This window comes from Impatiens glandulifera, chromosome 6 (genome assembly GCF_907164915.1).
Source record: "Impatiens glandulifera chromosome 6, dImpGla2.1, whole genome shotgun sequence".
NCBI classification, from domain to species: Eukaryota; Viridiplantae; Streptophyta; class Magnoliopsida; order Ericales; family Balsaminaceae; genus Impatiens; species Impatiens glandulifera.
Genome location: NC_061867.1, coordinates 51816436 through 51822970, shown reverse-complemented (window position 1 = coordinate 51822970; position 6535 = coordinate 51816436). Strand labels below are relative to the sequence as shown.

Sequence of the window (6535 nt, the reverse complement as noted above, 5' to 3'; positions counted from 1 at the left end):
GAATCTTTATCAAATATTATGAGCTATAGTTGAAATTATGTTTAGTCGATAGTTGGTAAGCGATGCCGAAAAAAATCTTGCCAAATGATAATTTACCATAAACATATATCACCTAAATAGTAAGAATCTCGTACAAATCATGAGAGAATATATGTAGGAAACTCTCCATATTGAATATCAAATCAAATGACTCATTATTGAAAACATTAAAAATAACTATAAATTCGATAATTTCATCATCTCATTTGTTGCTAAATATGGGACGGACATGGAATCAAAAAATCATCATCAACACAATCAGAAGATATAAGCAGCAAACAACCCACTAAAGATTGAGAAAATTGTTCGAATCTCAAAAATTCGAGATAAAAAATTCAATTCAACTAAATAGGATGTCGCATCGAATAAAATACAACACTAACTCAAATTTAAGTGGTGGAAAAAAATATAGCACTCTCCGATGCTAAAAAAATCATCGAAAAGGCCAAAACAATAATGTTTTTTCAACTTTTCTAGAAATTTTTCATCAAAACACATTTTGCCCAGAGAAGCCTTACCCGAGAGAAGAAGATAATCTGATTAATTTTTTTTTATATAAATTCGATCTTCTTTTAAATTATTTTCACTACTTTATCCATATCTTTATAATGTGTATAAAAAATTATAATTAATATATCAAAATAAAAAAAACCAAGATAAATAAATTCTTATGTTCTTGAAATTATAACTAATTCCAAAATAAAATTGAATAAAAAGAATTGGGCATTAAAAATATTACAAATAAACAATGAATTAAGGTATATGAAAATAAGCATTGGTATTTTATTATCTCTATCACACTGCACACATGCAAATCTTATAAATTCCAGTCCAGTCAAACCAATCTTACATGCAAATCAATATGACACAAAGAAGGCTCTCTTGTCTAATTCTTTTTCCTCTACTTTTCTTCTCATGTCCAATTCTTTCATCACCGTCTTCCCCCCTGCGAACATCAAAGGTTAATTCGACTATTACGAAAGTGGAGAGGATTATCAAGAGTTTAAACTTGTTTCCCAGTTTTGCCGTCAACTCTGGTGACCCTTCTTCCCGTCGATTACCCGATGCAATGTCATCATCATTGGTCGAACAACAATTCCGCCTCCCAGCCCTTGGTGATCCAGGGACTTCGATTCGGAATTTGGGTCATTACGCCGGCTATGATCGACTTCCTCACTCGTGTGATGCAAGGTACTCGTCTTTTCTAAAATGCAACCTGAACTGAACTCTGAATGAGTAGAGATTCAGTTTTAAAATATTTATAATGTAATTTAAGGGTCGAAGTAAGAGACCAAAAGATCACGGGTTCGATTTCCATTCGAATTATTTTTGATTAAGGACGGATTGAAAAATTAGGACGAGTTTGATAAAAATGAAGAAAACATTTTGGATTGTGTGAAAAATAAATGAAAAGAAAAAAAAAATAACATGCAAGTAAAAGGAATCATTAGTCTACAAATATTCACAAAGAAATATTATTATTAATTAAACAAATTTAAGAGATAAAAAAATACTCAAAAGTTTTATAAAAATATGCAAATAACCCTATCAAACCAACCTAACAAAAATAACTAGAATCGAAATAATCTAGTTTGATATTTATTATTTGGATTTTCTTATAATTTTTTCAAAATAAAAACTTTTTAATTAAAATTAAAAACATTTTTTTTGGTTGATTAAAGATCAAGGTCCCCTTGAATTATTTTTTCTATCTTGAATAAAAATGAATTTTAAATAATTAAATGAAATGTATTTTTTTATTTTAATAGAAAAAAATAATTTATATAAATAAAATGATAGTTATATTTTAGATAAAATAATTAAAAAAATTAAAGTCCAAATATCAATCAATCTCTCTAATCAAACAATCTCACATAATAAAAAATACTAAGATCAGCTAGGTTTTGAACGACCCAATTTTTTTTTTGGGTTGTAATGCCAGTTTTACTTAATTAAAAAAAAATATATATTTGTAATGTATTCAATCATGCATTTACCCTTGTTTGGATTTGGTGATTCAGGATGTTTTACTACTTCTTTGAGTCGAGAACTTTGAGTCGAGAAGGGGTGTGAGGAATGACCCAGTTGTGATATGGCTGAATGGAGGACCTGGAGCCAGCAGTTCAATTGGTCCAATTGGTCTGTTTTATGAAAACGGGCCTTACCAGATAATCAACCATTCTCTTATCTGGAATGACTTTGGTTGGGACCGGGTGTCTAACATAATTTATATTGACCAACCCACAGGCACCGGTTTCAGCTATAGTTCAGATAACTCTGATACTCGTACCGATCAAGAGAGTGTTAGCAATGATTTATATGATTTCTTGCAGGTCTAGTTTCTAAGCTAACTTCTAAACAAACAATCAAGCAAGCAAACTAATCTTATTATTATTATTATCATATATGTAAGGTATTTTTCCATCAACATCCTCAATATTTGAGGAACGATCTCTACATAACAGGAGAATCATATGCCGGCCACTATATCCCTGCCTTAGCCACTCAGATTCGCAATGGAAACAATAACGGAGATGGAGATCACATTAACCTTAAGGTAATATTTATTAATTCATTCATTCATCCATCTTTTTGTTAATAATTTATTTATACAACAGGGTATTGCTATTGGAAATGGACTGACACACCCTGCTATTCAATACAAGTCATTAATAGATTATGCTTCAAATATGAGACTGGTCACAGAAACTGAAGTCAGACGTGTCGCCAGATTGTTACCAAAATGCGAGGAAGACGCAGCTAGATGCAGTAATCTTTCTCTTTTTTACAATATATTTATATATATATATGTTGTTTCAATTTTCATGATCATGTTTTAAAAATAAAATTTAGATGCAAGGATAGGAGGAGTAGGAGGGAGCTGTATGGAAGCATATTCTTCTTGTACTGCCGTATTCAATCGTTTATTAGAATATTATGGTTCTAATAGAAATGTAAGGAATGAATGAATGTTACAATTTATTTATTTTTGTTATATAAGTGTAACAATATGGGTGGTGCTTACAGTATTACGACATTCGGAAGGAACGTGTGGGTGGAATGTGTTATGATTTCTCGTATATGGAAAATATGTTAAATAATGCAACGATTAGAACATCCATTGGAGTTGGAAATATTCGGTTTGTATCCCTGAGCGTAACTATTTTTAATGCAATGATTAATAATTGGATGAGGAATCATGCAGTGGAAATTCCTTCTCTTCTTGAAGATGGAATTCAGGTCTTGTTATATGCAGGATAATATGATCTCATCGTGAATTGGATTGGTAATGAATTATCAAAAATTTTCTTCTTTCTTATTAGACCAACTAATTATTAACTCACAATCAAACTATTCTAGGAATCTATAAGTGGGTTACTGAGATGAATTGGTCGGGTCAAAGAACATTCAATGACAAAGACTTAGTTTCATATGTAGTCGATCATGCTATGAAAGGAGAACTTAAAGAATACGGACCTCTGGCATTCCTTAAGGCAAGAAATCATATATATATATGTTTAATTACATATTTAAATAATTTGTGTGATCGATCAGGTTCATGACTCGGGGCATATGGTTCCTATGGATCAACCGAAAGCGGCATTAAAGATGCTGGAAAGATGGACACAAGATGGTACCCTTATGTCAAGAGAATAAGGCGGACAAAATATTACTTAATTCTTCAAGTCCAATTATGAATATTGAATCTCTTAGTTAAGTCTTAAAACATAATAATAAGTTTGAATCTTTATTTTTGAGGGTGTATCAAAGGAGTCCTACAATGTTCTCAATGTAATAAAATAAAATAAATGTTTGATTAATGTTTATAGATCAATTTTAAAGTTTATATTTAATAGTTTATTTTTGTCTATGGAGGTTTGACTTAATCTAATTTGTTTATTTAAATATTTGACAAAAAATAAAATATTATGATTTACTTATATAATACAAGGATAACAGTAGAACAAACAATAATTTCAAATTGGTTTAGAAAACTCTCGGAACATAGAAGATAAAAATTTCTAATATAAAACTCACAATCGGTAAGAATAAATGTGTGATCTCTCTTTTAGAAGTTTGAAATCGTCGTTTTTCACTATCTCGGTGGAGTCGCTGATACAATTTTCACGACTCCCAGGATCAAATCGGATAAGTTGTTGCATATTTACAGCGGCTATCCGAGGCACCAAATATAAATTGGAGATCGAAAAATAGTCTTTATTATATGTAATTATTATTACGTTTTTTTAATTATGATTTTGATGTTTATATATTTATATAATTATTTTCAAGGTTGTCATTTTAATATTTTTATATCTTTTTAAGTGTCTATAAAAATCAGGCAAAACATTTAATGCAAATAAAATTAGTTTTAAAAAAGAATTGAAATTTTTTTATATTTTTTATCTTAAAATTTAGAAAAAATAATGGTTTGAAACTAAAATTAAAAATTATTACAAGATAGGATATTAAATCTATTCTGAAATATTTTTTAAATTATTTTGTTATTAGATTAATAAAATTATACTATAATTTTGAAGAAAATAAAATGAAGAATTAAAATAAAATTCAAGGAAACATTACATATTATCTCTTTGATTTATTTGAAAAAAATAATATATATTTGAAATATATTTATTTAATTACGAATGAAGAAATAGTAATACTCAACTTTTTAAACATTAATTAGACATACATACATATATATATATATATATATATATATATATATATATATATATATGAATTATTTCCATTATTTATACATGTTATCTTCAAATTAATAGAAGAGTTTAGATCATATACAGTGCCACCTATGAGCAATTTCATAAATTTAAAAGTGATAGAGGGAGAGTGACGTTGGGCGCACCGAGTCCCCAGCGACGTCCCACATGGCAGTTAAGGTTGATAAAAATGTGACAGTCGACAAAAGAAAATTAAAAATAATTTGTTTTTAATATATTTTTTTAATTTCTCTTAGCTCCCTCTCTCTCTCATTTTCGATTTCTGGGTTTTCGTTAGGGTTGTAAATGAATCAAATACTTTTGATTTTATTCGGTATTCGTATTCGAATTTTGATATTCATATTTGTAATTTTGTGATTCGAATTCGAATAAAAATATTCGATTCGATTCGACTAATAAACGATTACGAATACAAAATCAAGATATTCGATTCGGTATTCGCTAATATTCAATTATATATATATATATACCGTTTTATTAATTTTAATTTTATAAATATTATTTATTCTAAAACCATAGTACATACATACATTTCTTCGGTTGAAAACTTGAAACCCACATTAAAAAAAATTGAATCGAATACTCGAATCGGATCGAATAATACGAATATCAATTTCAAATCGAATACGAATACGAATATTCGAATAGTTTCACGAATACGAATCGAATACAGTAATATTCGCTTCGCTTCGATTCGTTTACAACCCTAGTTTTCGCTTCTTCCTTCTATTGCGGAGATTTTTTCCGGCTTTCTTCTTTCTTTTTTGTGACTTTGAACTTTGGCGATTTATTTTTTCTTCCGATTATCTTCTTCAATAAGTTCGAAAATGGTAAATCTTCAATTCAATTGCAAACAACAATGTTACCAAACAACAAAAACTTTAAAATCATTTTACTTTTACTTTTTAGGAAAATCATTTTCATTCAACTACATCCAAGTCCAACACTAAGAGAAGGTAAGTTCATGAGCAAATTCTGGGAATATGATCGTAGCCCAGAATTTGAAATAACTCGAAATATGATTGACTTTAATGACTGCATCAGATATTTGAGTTGTATCGAGCCTACAAATTCTGGAAATTTCTTCACTTGGTCTTCTACGAGAGAGAATGAACAAATTAGAAGAAGTAGAATTGACAGATGTCTGGTAATGAGAACAGGATTAACCAATTTCCGAGAAGTCAACTTCACGTTCTAAATCCGGGTATATTTGATCACCGTCCGATTAAATTGTTCTGGGAAAAGGAAGAAAGGTTAAAAAGTCCTTTTAAAAATTTCAATTTCTTGATGAAAAACGACAAATTCAAGGGTATTCTCGAAAGCGTATGGTCTACAGATGTCAAGGGATCCAACATGTATAGGGTTTCTGAGAAGCTTAAGCTCCTGAAGAATCATCTTCAAAGCTCTAACAAGAAAAAATTCAACAATATATCCAATAGAGTTTTGACTGCTAGAGAAGAACTGGAAGAAGTTCAGAAAATGTTATTAAGGGATGATAGTGATGAACAACCCAATGAAACAGAAAGGGACACGCTTGAAAACTTCAGGAAGCTCAATCAGCTTGAAGAGAATTTTGTTAGACAGAAATCAAGATAGAGTTGACTTCATTTTGGTAGATTCTGACTTAAGGTAATATCTTTATAACTCTTCATAGTCTCTATAATGTTTTCTGAAAGTCTTATTATGATGTGTTTTCTTCATTTGTCTTTGTAGTGAAGTTTTATTCCAAAGTAATTGAGTCACGCTGAATA

At 29.4% G+C, this 6535-nt stretch overlaps 1 pseudogene; it reads left to right on the top strand.

Moving 5' to 3' along the window:
* The first annotated feature begins 901 nt into the window (after nt 1-901).
* LOC124943825 lies at nt 902-3696 on the top strand (annotated as a pseudogene).
* Nucleotides 3697-6535: the final 2839 nt, after the last annotated feature.